Below are 24677 nucleotides of genomic sequence, written 5' to 3' on the forward strand. Positions count from 1 at the left end.
ATTAACGCGCCAATCGTAGCGCTCAAAAGGATGACATATGACTTGATATGGAAGAAGATTAGGGCCTTGAGAAAAGAACGTATTTACTTATGAGTTTGAACTCAGAATTCTGATAATAAAGTCACAATTTTGACTTTAATGTCTTGTCATGTGATTTTTCACATGTTGCCCTAATCGTCATACATAACATAATGTTCTAATGAGGTTACAGATAAAAAGATATTACAGATTTGAGCTTTATGATCACATCTTTCACTACATATTAAGGCACCTGTAATGCGTTATTAGCAAAACTTTAACAGAAAATAAAATTCTCTCACACTTTCAAGTACCATTAGTCTTATATGTTCAATGCTTTCCACATGTTTAACTTCCTTTTTATGTGTGCCTACTCTCCTGAATGAACTCTTCTCAGTTAGTGATTTCATGAGTTTCCTGGAACACTCTTCATCGACCTCCATTAAAAAGTCTGAATTTTTTTTCTTTTTTACTATTATTGTTTTCAGCTTTTGTCTGTTGTGTTATTTGGGGGTAATATAGAGATGATAACACAGTTAGAGCCAGACAGCATTATGGTCTATTAAAGCAGTTGAGAGGGAAATTGGGATCCCTGCAGCAAAAAGAAAAACCTGACTCTTGTGCAATTCTGGCACTGATGGAAATTTTAAGCGATCGTGGAAATAAATTACAGCTTCAGTAAGAGCCATGTGACATTTTCAAATGGACGAAATAACAGAAGCAGGAGTGCTCAGTTGCTAATGTGCAATATGTAGAAGATGACGAAGACATTCAACTGCAGCACAGGTTAGGTTATACAGTAATGATGGCGGTGCAGTCTCTTATCTCAATCATCCCTGTGGTGATTCCATGGCGTTCTAAAGAAGCTGCAGTGATTAGAAGCACCAGAAAGAAGGGATTCAGTTATTTAGGCGCTGTGACGGCCACACACTGAACCACAGGACATCGTGTTCCTGGGGACATCACGCTCCTTGTGTAGCATGAGGAGGGGCAGAGTCTTGCAGTTAGATTTTCATAATCATTTATTGACAAAGCGTTTTTGATAATGTTCTTTGTTATTATGTTGTTTGCGGTTATTGTATCGGGTTCTTGATCCATCCCCGTGTGTGTGTTTGAATGTCATCAGCCATTTCCCCCAATGTCTCACATTGGTAGGTCGGTTTGTGCTGCTCAGTTCTATTTTGCTCTGTGCTTCAGTTATGTTCTATTATGATGACCTCTTTTATAATAATAATAATACTAATTTTGTTTAGAAAAGAAAAGAAAAAATGTCAGAAAAGCACCTGTGTCTCTCTGGACGGACACACCCGGTGAGTATACCTTACGACTGCCAATCACCTGCCGGCAAAAACCCATTTCCTCCAGACCTCAGTGACCCACTGGCCTCGGCAGTCAAAGTTATACAATTCTTCAAAGGTCGCTGAACCAACAAATGTCTTGTCACAGAATAATTTGAGGACGTAATATTAAAAAGAAAAAACGTCTTCGCTCCACACGGTCTTCTTTTATTGTGATTCTGTGTTTCACGTTTCCAGAATTAGAAATAGACCTACAAAAGAACATTTCCTTTGAGAATAATTGAACCGGTGCATAGAAAAATGGAGAAAAATAGCATTTTCCATAGTGCAGGCTTGACCTGTTTGAAGGATGTAAAAGCCTCTTTAAATGCAGAAAGAGAATGTGGTCAATTATGGTGTGCAGTGCGGTTCCTTCTCAATGGTCATTAAGAAATACTCCATTCAAGCATCACGTTGGCTTCGCTTTCTCCCTGTGGATTAGAACACCATGGCGTCATCGATGGCTTTGTGAAGAACATGTGTTTGAGATGTTCCAATACCGTTTCATTTCCTTCCTGATACAGTTTCCAAAAACCTAAAGCTGCATATCAGCCGATCCAGAGTCCCGAGTGAAATACTAGTGAATTAAAAACAAAAATATATAAATATAAAATATGTATTATAATTATTATGATTATTGATTGTAATAAGATAATAGTATAGTTGTTTTCATACATAATAATACAAATTTGTATCGGAAGCATTCTCAATACAATACGGTTATTGGTATTGGAGTAAATATGTTCGTTATGTAAGCAGATATCTATAGCATGTATAACAAATGTGTAGCATATATCATATTTGCAAGTACATAACCACTCAAAACTGGTCCAAGTTTCCAATTCCAGAAGCCAAGTAGTTGCAGGCCTCTCGCTCACACTTGATGCAATGCATTGGTGCAATTGAAGCACTTGATTGCACATCGGGGTAGAGAGGACAAAAATAAAAAAATAAAAAACCAACTGCAGCAATTGCCAGAAGTTCTTTACTGGTCAGATTACTGTTGCTGAGGAAAATGGATGGATGGATTTCTTCACCACACACACGCCTCCAGGTGCCTGAATTCATTCTTAGATTCAGGCAGACTGTTTAAAGAGTTTGGTTTTTGGGTTGTCAGGAGATTGGGTATTGCATCAAGTCCTGCACAATATGCACTTTATGGATTCTTCTCTCATTCAGCACAACATACCAGAATGTATCACTGGAGAAACAGACTGGTGGTTACTGGCTGAAGGCATGCAAGCCCCGGTGCTTTTTGGTGAAACATTAACGCCCCCAACGGGTTGAACATATATCTGTTACCCTACAGGCTCAATTAAGAAAGCAACGTAGCAACACGTTCCATTAATAAAAGACACGATGTGTGGGCACAACTGTCAACATGCTTTTGGTGTGGAGCTGTTTCATGGTTTGAACCAGGCTCCCCCTCCTCCAATTACATGAACTCGTATGTATTATTTGTACGTGTGTTTTGGCAACAGCGTGGACCATCCAACACCTCAAGGGTGACAGTGGGCCAGACGTTATTGCCCAACATCAGTGGGCAATTTGCTGCCAGGGTTCAACATATTCTGGAAAACCCACCAAGAAGAGTGGAAGCTGTTTGCATTTCACAACAAAGTAAGTTGTAGCCACCAAGTCCTGTCAAAAATTGCATTCCCATCCAGCGAAACTGAACTGTCAATTAGGTTTTGAGGGAAACAAATGTTGTCGTTGATTACGTTCGATTTTGACGTATCACAAACTGGTTTTAAAGTCTGTGGAAGTCGGGGTAGGGTGGAGGTCAGGGTGGTGTATGGGTCAAAACACACACAGGGCTGCCATCCAGGAGACCTCACTTTGTGAACCAAGTACTTTAGTTAAACGTGACCAAGTAGAACATTCGTTGTGTCATTTTAATTTATTTTTAAGACAAATTGTGATGTTTCTATTGAACTTAACCAAGTAGTTTTGTAGTGTCTTTTGTTTTGTTGTGTTTTTAATTCACGGGGTTCAAACTGGTTCAAACTGCGACAGTGATCAAGGAGAAAAAAAAAGGTTTTCCCTCGAAACGTACTTGAGAGTGCAGTTGTTTAAAAACGTAATTTTGATTGAGACACGGTTGCTTTGTGCTACCTACTGTACAGATATGTAAATAAGAACAAAATAAGAGGCATGAATTATATTAGATCTGAAATTATGAAAAGAGACAATATACTTGGTGGCCCTGATGGCTGAACGTCACTACATGACAGCTATAGAGGGTTTATTGTGCTGAATCACTCCCTTGATTTTGTTATAGTGCCCAACAGCGCCCCAAATCTTCAAATGTCCTCCTCAAATGCAAATTTTAGGTAACTATGATGAATATAAACAAAACCAGTTCATCATATTTAATATAAAACCCCAGAAAGCCGAATGTAGATTGAAAGTCAAATTATTTTAAAGAAAAATGAAGTTTCCACTGATGGTTTCATATCTCCAGCGTCTGAGTCACTGTGGGTGGAAATGTATTAAAGGAGGAACGGTGCACAGAAAGCTTGCTTGTGAATCATACACGTTATGCCTTAATAACAGCCATTAGTCATGTTGTTGGCCTTGGCTGTATGGTTAGTACAGGCTCAAGCTGTTGACACTCATCAGCCTCAGATACATGGAGAATGTGAAGCAGTCTGAGGCTTTAAGGCTGCCAAACAGAACCAGGCAGCTGATAAGGTGCTGGCCCAGTCTCAGCCTTCAGTGGTTGGATGTTCATTTGGAAGAAATGGTAAAATGCTGCAACCAAGATTGTCCAGATAGCACTTATTAAAAGTGTGTCAGTCTGCTTTTGAAATGCCTTTTTAGATTGCTTACTGTAGAGACGGTTGTGGATGCAGCAAACTCAACTGTGTGCCGTTATTTTTTTTTTAATGTTTTTATAGAATGTAAACTTGTCCTCATCATTAATAAACTGGTTTGTTCCACAAGGTCTGCTAATGAAAGGAAATCTTATTTTTTTTCTCTAAATAAAAACTATTTTTGGCTTTTATTGTCAGTTTGATTAATGATGATAAAGATTGTTATCTTTTTCTCCAATCTTAATTAATGTTCCAAGTCATATTTTCTTCAAAATTGTTCTGCTGCAGTGACCCACTTTCCCACCAGCATCATTAAAATCTCATCTTGTTTTATGTCGTCTTATCTTTTCAGAGGACAAGATTATCTTCTCTGTATCGATTAAAGTTAACACGTGTGCCGCGGAGCGTTTGTGTCTGTCCGTGTGGTGAGAAGAGCAGAACTGTGGAAAAGAGTTCCTCCTAGCAGCCTGCTTGTGTTGCAGACGTGTTGATTTCCACGGACCCGAATCTGTCTTTAAACTGAGGTGCTGGTAATCGCCCACTGACCTCAACGTGGATGATTTCCTGTCTTATATCAAGGAGAGGATGTTCAGAAATACGAGGCCTTGAATGAGCAGGAACAGAACAACTGGATGAAAGTACACAACAGGAAACAATGAAATGGGGAATTCAGTTCACACACTAACTATTCCTGACTTGTAGAACACAAATGGACAAAGTAACTTAGTGGCGGTGAGAGTTCACTGATCTCTTGGTTGGTTTAATGACACCAAAGCAAAGACACCTCCAGGAAGTCTTGTTAACGAAGCAACATTTTACTAAATGAAATTGAAGAAAATGTTCAACAATTACAAGTTCTCTTGTCTCTTCCAGTGACCCATGCCCCAGTATGAGCATTTATCATCTCCTGTTGTGTTTGATTATACAATTTGAACTCTAACAAACATAAGGAGGCAATTATACAATATAAATACACTGAATGCTAGAGGTCCCATTGGGATTGGCATTGCTATTGGTCCTGTTAAAAAGTGGCGCAACTTCATCATCCAAGCATCTTAGGTGGTACTAGAAGCTTAACATAGTGACCATTTTCCCCCAGATTACGTTGTTTTTGACAAACCACAATTAGGTTTGTAATCAAATTCACCGAAATCCGCGTTGGGAAGGGGTTGAGAAGAATGGATTTGGTCAAACAAACGCAGGACTTTCAGCAGACGGACTTCTTTTAACTTGCATTTGTTACCTAATGAATATCTGTTTTCCCCTCGGAAGGAACATACAAGCCAGGAACATGCTACTGCTATTCAATCACAAAATGAATTCAACGGAAGTATTTATAACTCTCATAACTGTCTGCAAACTATGTTTGTCCAGCAGAACAGAGTTAATTGGACGGTGCAACACAGCTAATAGTCAATGATAGCTTACTTTGTTGTGAACAGTCTGACACTGTCAACATGGTTTGCTAATGTTCAACGGCGCAAATTAGCCTGCCAAAGCTTACTAAAGCTGAACTTGATGGGAAATATTTTTTTACATATTTATCACGGCAAGCAGATTGATCTCTGCAATTTCCATGCAAATGTATTAATTTGGCTCTGCAAATGTGCTGTTTCCAAAGCTGGTGTGACCGAGCCTCATTTCTGAAATGCTATAACTTCAAACAGCAGTCACTTTGTGTGTGTGTGTGTGTGTGTGTGTGTGTGTGTGTGTGTGTGTGTGTGTGTGTGGGGGGGTTGTCATGGAGTTCAAAATTGGAGTATTGGTTGGACTTTGGACCGTTGGACTGGATGTTTAATAGGCCTTCATCAAAACCAGCATGTAGAATCTGAGATCAACAGCTGCGGTGGCAGTAAATGTGTCAGAATCTACATTCAAATCGAGTTGTCGTCTGTCGAAAAAACAGATGAGAACAGGAAACACTGACAAACGGCTGCTTGTGGTGAAGATGCCGGAGCATATTGTGAGTTTAGCACGTTGCAGTGCTGGTGAGATGGATTTTTTCTTCTTCTTCTTCTTCTTCTTCTTTTTTTTTTTTTTCCTGTGCTTGTGTGAAGGCTGCTAATGCATGATTGATCATCAATCAGTATTCTGCTGTCTGAGACGCAGGGGGAATGCACCCGACCCGGAGCGTTTGAAACATCTGCGAGTGGGAAAGTAAATACAGAGTCCTTGGTAGAGACTGCCAACGCGCAGACATTTAAATGCTTTCAAACCACTGTAGGAACACGAACGCGCCGTGACAGGCGCTCGCATTGGTCCATATTGTTCTGCCGGTTCCTGCAGTGTGCTGTGGTGTGTGCGTGCTCATGTGTGGTGTGTGTGTGTGTGTGTGTGTGTGTGTGTGTGCGCATGTGGGCACTGCGATTTCTGGGGGTAAAAAGAAGTAATGGCCACCATCAACAGTCCCCCTCGACAGGTTTACGGACGTAGAAGGAAAAAGAAAGAGAGGGAGGAATAGGAAGGAAAAGAGGAACCGGGTGGACAGAAAGCAGAGAGCACAATGTGATGAAGACACGTAGAAATGCAGTGGCAGGGATATTTCTCTAGACGGGCGGTGGATGATACGGGGGGGGGGGGGGGGGGGAGTCGACACTACGATCAATCAACATCAATTTAGGTCAGCTTCCCCACAAAGGAGAGTACGGTACACATCCTCGAGAGCTTTGAGCCTCCTGCTCCGAGGGCAGAGCGAGCATGGCCGCTCCCCTGCGTATTAATTACAGCTACTTATGGTGCCCAGGAGTTTCATATTACTGTAGGTTTTTCTTTTTTTATATATATATATATATCTTTTTTTTCATGGAATTTGCTGCTCCCCTACTGGCACTACAGCCCGCTTCCCTCCTCCCACTGAGTGCTGCAGCCACGTGGATTAGCTTCACTGGGCTCCGCCTACTTTCGTCATAACGGCTTTTATTAAAGTTGGACAGAAACCGAAGCGCTCTTACTCATTGTGAAATTACAGCTTTTTATTTGGTTTACATTTCTTGGGTTGGTCTTTGGAAACCTGTAGCAGTGGGGGATTTCACATATATTTCACGGTGCTATTTTCTTCATCACATGCATAAATAAAAAGGGCTGTATATGCACAACTATAGCAATTTGTTTTGCCAGTTTCGAGGGCTGCCTGGATGATTATCAGTTTCTTTTTCTAGTGGAAGAACTGCCAGCTTGGTCAACAGAAAATGACGTTCCCAATACAACAAAATTGCATTGCCAATTCCCAACTTACGTTTCTGAATTATCACTTATACATTTATTTGAAGTCCACATTGGGAGGAGGTCAAGGTGGTCGGACACAGGACTTTCACTCAGGAGACCGCTGTTCATGCCGTGGTACAAAAAATAATGTTATAATATCTATAAAGCTTTTACTAAACCTAACCAAGTAGTTGTTTTGCTTAAACTTAAAAAAAAATGTCACTGGCACGTCTCACACAACAGATAAACTCACACACTGTGAATCTATGGGGCTGTCTGCATCAGCTCCATGCAGGCTCGTGTCTCAGCTGCGTCTCAAGGGCGCGACTTTGTCCTGAAGCGTTTTTTTTTTAATAATAGGCGTGTAAATGCGAGGTTGATGATAATAAAGGCACAGAATAAATAAATCTGAAACACAGCCCGAGCTGAGAGTGCTGCTCTCCGGTTTGAGATCCCACAGACGTTGCCTTTGCTTCTTGCCAGCAACTGGGAACCTGAACTGAACTGAATCACTTGAGGCCCCTAGCGGCCGGTGAAGAGGAGTTAGGAGTCTCTACTCACTCCAAACAGTCAATAAAATTAGTTTTTTAAAAACTGTGAATCACCGCAACAACAAGAGGTCCTCCAAAACGAAGGCAGATAGGTCTAGCAGTATGTGAGATTTGCTGTTGACAGACCCACTGTCTCGCACACACACACACACACACACACACACACACACACACACACACACACACACACACACACACACACAATCCCCTCTCATAGCTTAAGCCTGGCAGAGATAACAAATGTTTGTTCCTTGTGTTGATGGTAAATGTAACGGCATGGCTTTTCCTGCTGTTACAAATCAATTTAGCCGTTCATGAACTACATTTCTGTATGAGCGACTCAACAAAAAACGTGCCATAGCGTGTGGCGGTATCTCACTGAATCGGGGGGGGGGGGGGGGGGGGGGGGGGGGGGGGCTTTACTTTAAACACTCCTGATAGCGGAGGAAGTGTTGCCTCCACAGGTAAAGGGATTTAGATACCACTGCCAGTCAGTGTGAGAAAAAGAAGTGTTGCAGCCGTCAGTGTTTTTCTGACTTCAGTTTTCATAGAACAGGCAGCGTTACATTAAATAATGTATAAGATACAAGGTAGGTTAACTGAGCAATTCATGTTGGTACTGTGTGTTGACAAAAGTCATGATACAGTATAAAGAGACAATTTATTACAATAATCAAGTTCACCTTTGACCAGATTGTCAGGTGCATTTTGATTCAGGATGGTAATGAAATGGAAACCAATGTGACGGTAGCAGAAATATGAAACTTTCCAGATAAAACCACTCATTGAAATCTGTGCGCTGATGGAGCTACACTTCTTCACACTTTGGAACGCTGTCTCCAGCCTAGCAAATGCGAAGTTGATCCGTTTAAGACACGACGCTTACTTCACCATCTCTGGTGTTTAGATGTGGGGAGGGAAGTTAAAGGATGGCGGTTTCTCTGGCAACGGTGCAATCTGTAGAAGGGAGAGAGTGAGCTGTGGTATTTTTCCTTTTAGGAACCCCGAGTGTGAGGACTGAATTGTGTGTTTTTTTGGTGATGAATCAAGGAACCCGCAGCTCCACCACGTGCTTCCTTGCTCTCCTTCATCTCTCTCCGTCTCCACTTCTTTCTTTCCATCCCGTCTTTTCCTTTTCTTCCTAATCACCTCCACTCTCCTGCCTCCTTTCTTCTTCCCCTCTCTCCCTTCGTCCGGCTCTCTCATCTTCTTTTGCCGTGCCTCCCCCCCCCCCCCTCCTCCATCTTCCTCCCCCCTCCTCCTCTTCCTCTCCTGTGGGCCATCAGAATTCATTACCGGCTGAGCTGATTCATGGCTCAGTCCCACATCATCGGAGAGCATGGAGGCATGGCTATAAATCTGTGGCTACACGCTCAGACACACACATACATACAAACACAAACACACACACACACACACACACACACACACACACAGCAAAAAATACACTGCATGCATGCATATCGGTATATCAAAGGCATTGGTAACTGAACATAGGGCATAAAGCAGAGCGTGACTGTGGATTCTCTCTCTCACACACACACACACACACACACACACACACACACACACACACACACAACATGCAATTACACCCACACATCATACGGACACATGTAGAAATCCATCAGCAGTCCGGCCAGCAATCCATTATTACAGGCAGCAACCTGCTGTGCGTCCTTTTTATCTACGTTTCGACTCCTGGCTTCATAACAAGCGGACGCACCACAAATGATGATTTTTTTTTTTCCGTATCTTTTAAGAAATCGGCTGCTTCATTCCTTCACCATCAGGGTCTCATTTATCAGCAGCTCGGCCACCTGCTGATGAGTAACGTCGGATCATGTTTATGCAAGTACTAAGGCCGTTCTAATATTAATAGACCCTTTGACAGCCGGCGTCATCAGAAATGTGCGCATGCATGTTGGCAACGGAAGTCCTCGACGAGTTAGCAAGCTGTAAACATTGAATTCAAACCGTTACCAGCATCAAAATGTTGCATGTTCAGGTGTCAGAACTGGTATTTTCGACAGGATCGCAACATTTCCAGAGCAACAGGTGTTTGAGTTTACAGAGTGACCGTGTTAACCGGTGACTTTCAGCCAAATGCGCCCGAGGTTGAATCAGATCAGAATCAGCTTCATTACAGACAACACAGGACATTAAAGACAACAAAGTAGAACAGAAAAAATAAGCATAAACATTTAACTCTACAATATAAATATATATATCGAAAAATATATATGAACATAAAGAACAACAACAATGACAATGGACAATGGATTTGGGATATTTGTGCTTTTTAGAGAACACCCACAGGTTCTGTTGGTATTTTCAACAGCTGCCGTCAAGCAACCTCGGATGCACTCGGCTAAGAAGCACCAGTTAACATGGTCACTGATTTAACCGAAACACACAATCGTGTTGACCACAACTGGACTGATGCTGGTGATTGTGGGACTCAATAACCTCAAAAATCTGAAAATAATTCTAACATTCATATGTTTGTTCATGTAGGATTATTTCTCAGAGAATATTTGCCGCTGCTCAGATTCTTTGAGGTTCCCCGAATCTGAACTGCATATTTCAACTGCAATAATACATATACAACCGCAATCATATGTATTTTTATGGATTCATAATCAGCTCTAATGGGTCTTTTATTCTGGACCTGGAACACATATTTAATTAACATGAAGTGAACAGGAGGGCTATCTGGTTACTTTACCAAGTGAGAACTTAAGTCAAATGTAAGCCAATTACACTCTCGCCATGTATAGTGTTAAATTGGCACTAGCAGGACTAACAGGCACAGGTGTAAATGATGGTATTAATCAAGGCAGCGTGAATTAACATGTCCCAGTTCTACAGCACCGTCACAACTTACTGGAACGCTTCAATGGAACTGAACCGTCGTTAATTTGATTAGTTCCACCTGTGCTTTTCCTGCTGGGGCAAGTCAAAATGTCTGCCATGGGGAAAAGACCATTGAGATGACATTTTTCCATTATGAACCTACAGTCCCTTTGACCAGCAGCCATTTGTCCCTTAAAGGCCTGACATTTATCACTGGATAATGGACATTGTTACTTATGTGTTGCTGAGTATCAGGCCTGGAAGCAAATCAATTTTAGTCCTTAACAGGTACGTTACAAGGATGTTGTGCATTTAGGTACTGTGTGCTTGTGTTTTGGGATGGTGTGTGTTGCTGTGTATGTGTGTGTGTGTGTGTGTGTGTGTGTGTGTGTGTGTGTGTGTGTGTGTGTATGTTTTTTGTACAATAATCTCGGGGTGTGAATGAAATACGTGCCAGGAAGTGAGCCAACCGAGGCCTTGACTGGGCGTCCATGAACGTAAGGAGATGTAAACAGCGCGAGTCAGTGTATCATCCTCAAGTCAGCGAGCTTGCCAAATGTCAGCCACACACACACACACACACACACACACACACACACACACACACACACACACTTCTTAAACACTACCTACACACACACACTCCATATTTCCTTCCTCTCGCTGTCACTACCCTCCGTTACACACTCCCTCCTCCATTCACTCTCTTTAATTAACCCCCTTCCCCTCCTCCTCCTCCTCCTCCTCCCCACTTCTGCCCTCAGGCTTGCACAAAATACAGGCCAAGGCACCGAAACACACACATTTCCCTTACTAAATACACACACACACAAACACACACACACACACACACACACACACACACACACACACACACACACACACACACACACACACACACACTACATTGGAAAATTGTCACACTGCAAAAAGGGCATTTCCAAGATTCAAATCTGTCAAGCACTCCTTCCATTACATCATTAAGCTCGTTTCAAGCTAATTGGTCCTGATGTCTCTCAGGCCGCGGTCACACTCGTCTTGTCGATGCTACTTTAGCGATCGGATGCGCCAGATGGGAACTCAGCTGTGTCCGCATACCGTATGTGTGAAACCTGAAACTTCAGTGCGACCTGCCTGATCCGATCCGGATATACAGTATTTCATGGTCAAACGAGCGGCTGTAAAAACAGTGGATGAACACGTCACTTCCTGTGCATTCTTCACAATAAAAGTCCCTCGTTACCTTTGCTGCTTACTCGTCATCCCTGTAGAATAGCTTGCTGCAGGGATGACGTATTTCCGTGGGTCATTGCTTTGAACACACCCACCTTCAAACTATTTTTTCAACTACACACCTGTAAGGTTGTGTGACGGTGGCGATGCTATTCTGGTAACAAGACCGTGAATCATTCTGTTGAATTGGTAAAGCTGGATACATTTCTTATCCAATTAACTCTAATTGGACGGTAAACAGATCACTGCACTCGTATCAAGATGTATTAAATGACAATTATTTCGTCAAAATTCCTGAAACAAGTTCAGTGAGCCTTATTTTAGGAGGGACTAAATGATTTTAGTGGTGCAGGGGCAAAAACACATGGCCTCCACTCCAGAGGTTTAATTGCCTGCTGCAGCAGACACTGCACTGCTGACTCCTCCGCAACGCATGAGATGAGGGTGAGGGATTCAAGATGAACATCTCTGTGTTACAACTGCATTGCTAATGTCCATCAGGTCTGTACACATCACACACAATGAGCTGGATTCCAACACAAATGATCCACTTTTAAGGATTTCTGAGGTTTCTTTTATTAAATCAAGTTCAGGCAGAGCTGCGATGGATCTACGTAAAATCAATGCACCAATACCAATGAATACTGATTAACTTTCACCTGCTGTGATAGGTGCAATTAAGAGCTAGAGGCCACGTCAAGTCTGTCTGTCTAGCCAGGGTTTCCATCCAAATTAAGTGCGAATTTAAAATACATTTCCAGAAAATCAGCTGAAGAAAATGTGAATAAATGAGCGTTTCCATTCTCTTCCGTTGGGTTGAGTTGGTTCATCGAGATAAACAAGTGATCAGTCTGGTGCCATTAAACCGTTGCAGAAGAATATGGTGCAACAGGAATATTAAACTGACAAAACCCATGTTTCAGAGGTGATGTAAATATGACATTCCTGTTTGTTTCATGTATTAATGTGAGGGAGGTTACATTCCCCTCATCGCTCCACACAGAGCTGATGTTTTGATCTGTTTAAGAAGCTTGAGTGACGTTGAAGTTTCATGCTTCACGTACTTCATGATTTATTCTCTAAGAATGTTTCTATCGTCACATTTTGGTTTTACCAGTACGCCGACTTTTCAACCCCGTCTCCAACAAAATGACCTTCCCATTAAACTAAACCGCACTTTCAATGCGGTTCGAGGGAAACGTATTTCTCTCGAGACCGAACTGTCGTAGTTTTAAACAAACACGGGGTTAACCGACAAAGCCAAACAAAAAGGTTTTATTTAGGTTTTAGGCAACAAAACTACAATATTAGGTTTGGTCAAAGAGGTCATGGTTTGGCTTAAAATCATTATGAAATTAGAACCAAACAAAAATGCAACAAAAGTACCTGGTAATGTAGGAAGCCCTCTGACCCACCACCTTCCTCGGACTCATTTGAAACTTATGTATCTTTCTAAAAAGAAAACGTAATCCACAACAAAATATTTTTGCCTCGATAAATATTTCACATTGCAGTTTACTTTTATGGCTGCAACTTAACTACCTAAACTGCTTTCCAGTGTATTAATTGTAATGCAACTGTACATGCACATATGAAAATCATGTCCTCAAAGTTCTAAAAGTAGCTCTAATCATGCAAAATAAGAAAACTCCTGTTGCTTTGTGAAAAGGTTGACTTTTTGTTGTCTGTCTCCCTTTTCACTAGGTCCTATCCTCCAACATCAGCAGTGGTTTTGTGTCTGTTTTATCATTCATTTCAGTTTATGTGATACATTAAATTGTATAAATGACTCCAGTTTGTTTGGACTGTTTGTTTGACGGGTTCTTGTTCTGCCTGGATGTTTCAAGTTAAAATACCGTTCATTGGAGTCAGGGAGGAGAAGAGTTGGCAGCTTGCTGCAGCTTTCTTTTGTTTGACAGTTTAATTTGGTATCATTGAAATTTCCCCGGTTTCATTTTTGTTCTTCTTTTCAGTAAACTTTTTGTTGATAAATGCACTACGCTTGCTTATAAACCTGGTTCTTTAACATCACTTTATAACATTTCCCGGTGCCAAAACCACCTCATCTACCCTTCATTTTTTACATTACACCACAGGATGTGTGTAGGACCTTGTTTTTATGTTGCAGTATTTTGACAAAAGACAAAATGTTGCACTAAAAAAGCTTCCTGGAAAAAATGTCAAAAAAAGATCAATTAATTAGAATGTTGCTTAACACAATAAGGCATTTTCTGGAGTTGGAGTTCCTGTTGCAGGCGCACTACAGTCCAACATATACAGTACATCCACTATTTAACACAACTAGTACAATGAAGGGTGTGTACACTCAAACGCTCAGCCATTTGCAAACTCACTTGCCTGCACACACACACACACACACACACACACACACACACACACACACTCACAAATACACAGACCATCAATAACTGTCACCCTCTTCCCAGATTGGCTCCTTTTTTTTTCCCGAACATCACTGCTAATGCCATTGCTTTGAACCAGAAGGCTTTCTGACGTAATGCTCACCCTTTCTCCCTCCCCCTCTCATATTTATCTTTCTCCTCTCCGACTCTCCCTTCTTGTTTCCCCCTCTAATTTCATTTCCACATCCCTATGCCCTTGTTTTTTACTCTGCGTCTTGAGAGTGAGGAAACTGATAGCGGGAGGGGTTTCTTAAGATGATGAAAACTCTCATTGTGGGAATGAAGACAGCCTCAACAGATGAGGAAAAATATTCTGTAGCTTTTGGTGGAAATACAAAAAAAAAGAAAATTGGCTATCCCGAGCCTGAGAGAGAGAGAGACAGAAAGAGAGAGAGAGAGAGAGAGAGAGAGAGAGAGAGAGAGAGAGGGTGATTAGGAGAGAGGAAACGAGAGTGATGGCGAGCATGTTCACATGACATTTTTATTCACGCCTTTTTGTAGAGAGGAGTGAGCAAGAGCCAGAAAGAAAGAGAGACATCGGAGTAGTGAACTAGAGAAAGTGCAGCCCATAATGAGCAGAGCAGCAGGGGGAGAAGGGTGAGAGATGGGAAATGGAGGGCAGGAAGGGAAAAAGGGCAGAAAAGAGAGATATTAAAGTGACGGGGGGGGGGTATTCCTGATATCTCTCACTCAGGCTGCAGCAGGCCTGGAATGAGCCGAGGACCGACTCCCGCTTTGTGAATCGCCGCTGCATTATTCAGGCAGATATTAAAGGGCTCACACAGCCGTCGGCCATGATGGGAGATGGCAAAAGGAGAGAGTGAGTGTGTGCGTTTGACTGTGTGCCATTCCCTGCCTGGGGAGGGAAAAAAAACAAAGAAAATATTGACTATTTTGCTAAAAAGAAGCAATTTAAAAACAATTTTGACCCACCTACTTCACAATGGTGAAGCATCACTTGTTGCCAGCATGTTGCCTCGTGATTATTCTGCAGAAACAGCGAGTCTCCTTGAACATTAGGCCTCAAACAAGTGCAGCGACAGATTTGGACGAATTTGCTTATAGAAGAGAGTCTACGCTGCTTTGTTTTCTTTTTCGTTATACAGTGTTTGCTTCCCGATGTTTATTGTACAGCAGAGGACTTCTCCCTTCACGTTTCATAAGCTACACAATGGATGATGGAAAAAAAAAAATGCTTATACAGCATCTTTTTTTATACAGCCAAAATGAGAATACCTATCCATTCTGCCAACAGTGTGCGGTCAAGCGCCATTACAAAAGCTAGTTAATTAGGCGCAACCACAATGATTAATGGATTACCAATGCAGGCTCCAACAACTGCTGAACCTGACCTTTTATTGTGTTCAGCTATTTTCCATTTCTGTAGAAATACATTCCACTACCAGCTCCCATCATCCCTGCTATTTTCTCCATCAAGCTGCAGTCACGCAGGACCAGCAGACATCTCGCGCAGTAAATATTTCACTCTTTGGTCATTTTTACTGCGCAGTATTCTGTTGACCTTGTCTACTGGAGAGAACACTGTAAATAATGGAAAAAAAAACAAGGAGCATCTCTGTAATCATTGTTTACACCAGGGCCAAAGAGAATACTTGTTTTTGTTTCGCTGCCAGATGTCCACAAAACTTGGCACGCCTCAGATATTTAAAAAAACATGAAATTGAAGGTAACCATAGCAACAATACTGCTGCAAATTAGCTGGAGAAACTGACCTTACCGTCAGAAGTCTGATTGTATATTATTATTATATATATATATCTATATATATACATATATATATATATATATATATATATATATATATATATATTAGTGCTGGGCAACGATTACAATTTTTAATCGTGATTAATCGCATGATTTTCTGTGATTAATCACATTGTTATGCGCAAAGTTCAATGAATTCAAAAGTAGTGTATTGCACACTTTTATTTTAAAAGTACTGCTATATGAACAAAAGTGCAATAACATTTGGTTTGCAAACACTTTAAACAAATAAGGTGCTTTTTAACAGCTGTATTCCCTTTATTACACAGTAGCAGTCATATTTCTTCTGTGCTCAGTGTGCTGACTTTATTTGAAATGTTCCACTGCTGCTTACAGTCAGAGCATGTGAATGCAGCTCCCACTGTTCATCAATATAATGCACTGTAACACCGAGGTGTTGACGGTTACCCAGCGATGTCCAGTAGTCTCCAGTGAGAGCAACAGCTGGTGCTCGTTGTAACGCCGTCGCTTTTGTAGTCCTCTCCTTTTCATACGACTCGTGTATTCTTCCTGTGATGGTGCGTCTTGAGGGAGGCTCATACGTGCCGTCATTCATTGATCCTAAGAACGTTCCTCAGACCGACATCTTCCACAACACTAGTCGTCCTGCAGTTTGTACCTATCCACTTTTTGCTGGCATCAACGGTGTGTATTGCATTTAAAAAAAAACTGCGTTAATGCGCGATCAAATAATTGTCTGCGTTAATGAATGAATGCGTTAACGTGATAATAACGCATTAAGTTGCCCAGCACTAATATATATATATATATATATATATATATATATATATATATATATATATATATATATATATATATATATATATATATACGTCTTTGAGAAAATACTTCTGCCTTGATCTGTTACTTCAGGCCACCTTAGCAACCTAGTTAATATCACAGTCCACATAATTTACGGATGCACCCTGCTAACAGAGCTCACTAGCTAGCGCTAGCTGATATCTTAGTGTTTGCTATGCTAACGGTACCTGGCACCACTTGGCCACGCTCTTCCCCAGCTCTACCAAATCATCCAAAAAAAAACAAATGCTGAGTCAAGTCTTCCAAACGGTAATGGCTAACATTGTGGTGACAACGTTAACTTCTTGTATACAGGTTTAAACATTTGATAACGGTCACAATAATGTCCTTTTGAGGTTTTCAAGATAATAATGGAGTCTCTTGAGGAGAGAACTCTATTCTGGTCATAGCTGTCGATCATATGGTTTTTAATAAAATATAAATCTGCACAGCCCTCATTATTTGACCATTTGTGGAAAAACAAAATACAAAGTCACAACACAAAAGCAATACTGTCAACCAATCAGTGTGGTGGAAGTAATAATGATATTGTTATAAAACAACCTGTGCAGGTTGGTGTGTGGCTTCAGAAAAAGATCCCCAAAAGGGTTCATAGGCTGTAAGTACTCATAACGTTTGGTCATAATAGAAAAAATATCCCTCATCCAAGTTTAGTTACTGTGCTTTATGTGACATATAATAAATCTTTCCCCTTCCCTCGGCTGATGTCCATCTCCAGCATATCAGTGGCTGTTTGAAAGTTTTCTGGGTTATCCTGGGGAAACAGGAAATAGGTCAGCTAATCAATACGGCAGCATCCCTTAGGCCAATGAAAGCGTGACAGATGTACCTGCCAAAATACTGAAAATCCCAACATAAAGGGTTTTAATAGGACACTGGGCGAACACGAGCCCCCCAGATGGCTTCAGTGAGTCCTGACAGATGACATCAAGTCGCTCTCTGGCGTTTGCCTTCAAAGCTGAGAGAGGAGGCTTTACTTATCCACAGGGAACCTGAGATATCACACAAAACGCTGAATTAAACATGACATGTCCGTATAAAAACACCCTTTTATTGATTGCGCACTCACAGGCTGTTAAAGATGAAATTGGCTGTTTGAAATGTTTTATGTTGATGAAGTCTTTTTTGAAATTACAGTTATCAAGTCGTATCCATTCTTTGACTCCTCCGGTGAGGTCTGTTTGGTCGTTTCATATTTCCAATTAGAGAAATGAAAAACCTTTCTCTTTGCGTTAAACACGGTGTTTTGGGAGACTCGTTGTCTCAGTTGCTCCTGGAAAAAATGCGGACAGAATTTTTTTTAAATTCCATAAGACAGAACTCTAATATTCTTTGATGAAGCATGACTATAATATCTGACATACATCGTATTGTCTGTTAATGCAAACTCAACATTTCACACAGTTGCAGTAATAACTCAGTAAACTCACTGCTAACTTCTCACCCCAAAACTGATTCATGTCTATAATGTATTTGTTGTGTATTTTTTAAAACCATAAAACAGGGTTAAATATGGCACAAGAACAAAAATAAAATACTTGGATGGCGCGGCAAATATTGCAGCTTGGGCAAACTTCTAAGTCCTCGGTGTTACTGATGAATCAGTTCTTATTTTGTTCACAGTTGACTCAAAGTCCTGTTGTCAGCTCAGCTGGAGGATTTCACTTGTTGGTTAAAAGTATTGAAAGACAGAAGAAGCCATAAAAACAAATCCTAATGTGATAACTCTGTTGCAGAGAGGTGGTGCTGAGCTATTCAAAAGTAACTTAACACTACAATGTTTTTGATTTTGGTAAACATACTCACTCTTGCAATTGATTAATGTCCCAGTATGCATTGCAATGCCTTTTTGATAGACAACAGAAAAAAAGGGAAATTCTGTCCTCTAGACATGAATAAATGTGAAACTCCTTGATGTGTCTCGTGCCCTATTCACCTCAATTTAGGAAAATAACCCCTCTTAGACTTTAAAAAAATGTTTTAACTGTCAGTGTGGTGGTGGGTTTTTTATTTGTCCTGACCACCGAAGACTGTTTTTAAATTGAAGCATTACACACCGTCTGGCGGTCATCAAGAAGTCATAAAGAAGTAGTTATATATATATATATATATATATATATATATATATATATATATATATATATATATATATATAACTCTACCTCAGTGTTATAATTTGAAAAGAGAAAAGGGAGTGCTCTCTGGTTAGGAGAGCATTTTTTCAAATAAAAAAAAAAAGAAAATAACTGCAATTAACATACTTGATTCCAAACATTTAGCACCAAGTCTAATTCAAAAACATTTAGAGCTGGAAATGTAATTTCCACATCTGATAGAAACACGTTTGCCTTTCGCAAGTGGAAATGAAGAAGCATAACAAAAGAATATTTCAGATCCACACTATAGTCAAAAAGACTCAAATGTAGAAAACAACAAACTCAAGCAGAACAGGATGAGGCCGGCTGAGGAAAAGTGGGTACCAAAGAAAACACTTTATCACTTCACTGCTCCTGGAATGCATTTGATGCGTCCTTTTTAAAGCAATGTCAGCGGTGGAAATCAACTGTGAATCTATGACCTTCCTCTCCAATTTACCATCCCTACCACACATGCTGATTCACTCCACCACTCCACCTTCTCTGCCGCTCTGCAGTGCTCCATAAAACCCTCCACAAAACAAAAACAGCCAACAGTTACTCGTCTCCTGCTGGCTGTCAACTGCTATCCACCGCGCCTTTACTGTGAGGTTTCCCCCTGACTAGCTGGCGCGATGACACATCGCAAGTGTGTGCGTTCGTTTGTGAGAAAGTGCATCCTTGCTTCCAGGCTGGTGTTGTTGTGAAAGTGTGAGTGCGTGACTGAGTGAGTTTTTGCATTAGGCCGTGGGTTGTGTGTCTCCGTGAGAGTCGAGATCTGTGCCTGCAGTGAATCCTGTGCGCGTGATGCCAGCTCACTGGCTGGAACGAAGAGCTGCAGCGATCGGGGAGCTGACTGCCGACCCCCGAAGTGCGACTACACACAGGTCAGGAGATGTACCGCAAACACACACGGTATTATTGCATTTAATCACCAAGTCAAATTCCTTGTATGTGTAACGTACTTGGCAATGAATAGTTCTGATTCTGATTCTAATACAAATAGTTTTTTTCAAAAGTTTTTTTGAAAATCCACGTTTAAACATGCAAATGAGAAATGTTAAATTACATACATTTGAATACATACAATCTGAACATTGGATAAAGCCAGGTTCAAAATTCATGTTTCATTTTGTTGACATATTAGAGACAAAGTTTTTTACAGAGGGAATTTTGTATATCTATTTTTATCATACATATCTTTAAACGGCCTTTAAAGGTGTGTCTTGTAAAATTACAGACATGTTGAAGACACTGCAGGTGAAAAGGGTAAAACAATAACTAATAGATATCATGAAACTGCATCAGTTGATTACATTTATACCTTTTTTTGTATATATATGCAAATGAGTCATTTTCTAATAGTAACTTTTGGTGATTTTAGGAGAAATCTACAGATGCAAATAGACAAAGTAGTAACATAAACACCTAAATGTGTATTCTGGGTACTTTCCACTAGGCTAAACGAAGACATGTTATGGAAGCAAAATAATCTCAAAACTCCAAATTGATTAGTGCATGAACAATGTGTTTGCCTGGGGAGTCTCACTTTAACTAGAGGAACATGTATTTTGTTTGCAGTATACAAACAAGCATAAAACAGTGTCGTCCTTTAACACGACTACTGAATACTGTGTCTGCAGTATGTAGAAGCTAACATACAAATACACTACATGACCAACAATAACTGAACATGACAACCAAATGCAATTGTTGAACATCTCATTCCGAAATCATGGTCATCAATCTGCTTTCTGAAAAGCCTCCACTCTTCTGAAAACCTGGCTGCAGGGATTTGCTACAGTTCAGCAAACAGAGAGATTAGCGAAAACCAGCCACTGATGTTGGGTGATGAGGTCTGGCTCCAAGTCAGTGATCGGATATGCTGGATGTTGGTTGATGCTTTGTCACGCTGAAATGTTGCCTCAAAGTTGAAAGCCATACACAGACACATTCAAAATTACAAAATGTATCATCTGTGTGATGATGTGCAATACCATGGACATGCATTGTGTATACCAATATAATCAGTTATCAAATATAAATGTAAGATATAATCTTTCCATGACGGCTGGGAAATCCTCCCGCCAACCGCAAAGTTAGCATTGCTAACTTGTTCCCTCGACAAAGAGCCCAATGGGATTTTTCCATTGGATTTTGTAATATTTGCAGAAAATAAGCTCTTGTAGCAAGTTGATCTTCACAAATGAACCCCGCTTCAATGTTCTTTTTAAGCGTGAATGCAATCAGCAGAAGTGAAAAGCTACACCACAGTCACATGAGAGTGGGTTTACACAACGAGGCGGCAATGGTGGACCAGTCGGAGTTTTTTGCCTTTTTTAAGACAGAATTCACGAAAAAAAAACGGTAAAATCTATACCCACTCAAAAAATCCATTGACTTTGAGATGAAGGAACCAGATGTGCAAAAACGCTGACTCATTGCCAAGTTTGAGGACTCATTCCTGCAGCACCCTTTAATACGTCAGTTGCTCTGAGCGTCTAATAATGACATGGACGGGTTTACATTGGAGTCAGTTTAAAATCTGCGTGCGTCTCATGCAGACGTGTCTTGTGTGTCGATATCAAGACGCCGAAGGGCCACTGACCAAGACGAAGATTTGATGCCCTGTGAAGCCTGCCAACACTCTGCCAAGGAGGAATCCCCCCCCCCCCGCCCCCCTTCACCACCACCATCTAGCTTGAGTTTCCCTATTTCAAGTTCAGGTGACTCTCTTCCCACAGGATGTTTGTGAATCTGTCTTTGTCTGCCCCTCTGCTCGGATCAATCCGTCCCGGGAGCAGCTTCTGCTTGAGGCCACGTGCTCTCAGGGTCAAAAAGGCATGTAAACCTCTCCAGCGTGATAAGGTGGCTCTATCCTCTTAAAGATGGGTTGAGGGAAAAACTCTGGCCCTAGAGTATGTGTTCAAAGAAGCCCGTGGCGGACGTTCACAATGCCGTCTGGACGCCTCCATGTTGAGGTGTTGCAGGCTCATACAAACAAGTGGATGCTGGTGGATTAAACTGTAAATCCTCTACAGACCTCCCAACCATTTTCCACAACACTTAGTTGTAAATGATCTTCTATTAGGCCTGTTTTCTGCAGGTTTGATCCAATTGTGCAATTTGTGACCATTAACATAACAGTATAATATATAAATTGTACAAATTTCACTGAAGGTTTCAGACTAAAGGACCAATGTGTTGATACCAAGGTTCCTTAGACTTCATTGAGAGCGACATTGTTAGCACTACGGCAACAGACTGTTAACAGTTACACCGAGAAACAAAACAGGAACAGACAGGGCCATTAATAGAGCAGTATAACGAGCAATTACAATGTTTAGGGCCCAGTGAAGGAGTCACAGGCAGCCAGAGGATAATTGTTGAGAAAAAAAACAAAACGTAATCCATATGGGAGCTTTACAGATATGACATAATGCCTAAATTTGCAGCTGCAGATGTGTACTATACCCTAACACTCTCCAAAACCCAAACCGATTCTCATTATGATGTAAATAATCACTCACCCACAATTTCAGGCATTACAATTACCCTTTTTGTTACGACACTCACCACCGCTCCGGCTCTTGCCAGGCTGCCAAAGACAGCTGAGATATCTCGCCAATATCTTGCCAGCTGTCTGGCTCCGTCGCTCTGGCAACCTGCTCTCCCAGTTCATGAATACACTCTGGTCTGATGAATACCAACACTGTACATTCCATTTGTCACCGACCTGCACACTTGATTTTGCGGGAATGCAAAGTGTAAATTTAGTTTGCGTAATTGGTAATTGCAGAATTCTGCCTCCGTAGGAATACGAAATGTTATTTCACTTGACTCACAGCTGCCGTGGTTGAAAACCACGTTGACTAATGTTGGCTAATTATCTGCGATGAATGATCACAGTTAATACTGTGATGATCCCAGTTTGTTCAGTTTAGCTGTAACTGTGCAGCTTGAGAGTCTGTAGCCAATAATCAGCTGTTTCCTGCAGCGCTGATTTGTGTGAAAATTAAAAAAGAAAAAAAAGGCTTTAATTACATCTCCAGATACGGTGAGGTTTGGTGATTGCCATCAGGTCTGTGTCTGGCAGGTTGTGGGTTCAAATCCCAGAAGACAAAGCAGACGTTGCATTCTCAACTGCAAACCAAAATTGAGTTACTGCGGTTGTACTTGGCAGTTCAACTGAGGTGGTTTGAAAACAGATTGGGGCACAGATTCAAAGAAGTGGGCAAATTAGGTGAATGTTTTAAAAATGAAAGCCCTGCTGCTGGTATAATACACTGTATGGTTACACTATTCATTCTGTGTCATAAATGAATACCAAATAATACAAAAAAAATTTACATTTTGATAATTTTGATATATATATATATATATATATATATATATATATATATATATATATATATATATATATATATATAAATATATGATATTAACAAATAGCTCTTTTTTTTAGTAAAAAAAGTCTTAAACTGAAACTTAACTTAGTCGACAGTCATTTAGCCCCTGGACCACAGACATGTAAGAGTGTTGATACAACTAAGCAGGAGCAGCTCCTATACGTTACAGTGACAAACAAGACAACAAACGCGTGTTTTTTCTCGTGTTTCCAAGTTACATTTTGAATAAGCCAGGCTGTGAGGAGAGAAGGACTGGTAGTTGGCACAGTTTCTTATATGTTGTTTCCATCCTGACAGGCTCTGACAGAAGAAAAAGCAGATTGGCCAAAACTAATTCTGTCTTCTTGGAGTAAGACATTGTCCTCTAGCTGTTGCTCTCGTAGTTCAGCTGGTAAGGTTCAGATTTGGGTAAACACTTTGAAAGTTCAAGTTATACTTTGGGTTGAAACAGTGAATCAGTCCATTTGTTGTTTCCCAGAAAACTAGACACCGTCAATTGCAACAATCACATTGTTTTAGGTTTATTCAATAAGGAAAAAGTATTTGCGGGTTTTAAGTTCCTGTTCTTTGTTTGTTTTTTTAAATCTTTATTATATTGTTGAATCTTTAGGGTTTAGGAAAACAAAACATTTGAAGACAACTTTTGGGACCAAATGTGAATTTATCTCTGTCTTCAGATACAAACGATGAATCAATAAATCAAAAAGATAATCAACACATGACTCTATAATAGGATAATAGGATAATTCCTATTGCTGCAATGGGGATCAACCCCATGCTGCTCTGGTTACAGGACTGTCTCCCTGACTACCGGACCGCTGCTCCCCAAATATTGACTGCTACACAGATTTGCTCATGAGCGTTGTGTGGCCTGAGTTAATCTGCTCGACATCAGCCCGCAGTTTGCTTATGAGCTTCGACAGCCTGGCAGCGACAACGACTAAGTTAACAAAACCGCCGCGGCGTCATGAGTGACACGCAAACGCCTGCGAGACAGAGAGTAGGGTTAGAAAAAACACACAATCGTAGACATCGCTGCATAGCTGCATTTCGCTTTAACAAGCCGGCTCACACTTCTGACAGTTACT

Source organism: Cebidichthys violaceus, unplaced genomic scaffold (genome assembly GCF_023349555.1).
Source record: "Cebidichthys violaceus isolate CVI_PGR_0920_01 unplaced genomic scaffold, fCebVio1.0.p SCAF_16, whole genome shotgun sequence".
NCBI classification, from domain to species: domain Eukaryota; kingdom Metazoa; phylum Chordata; class Actinopteri; order Perciformes; family Stichaeidae; genus Cebidichthys; species Cebidichthys violaceus.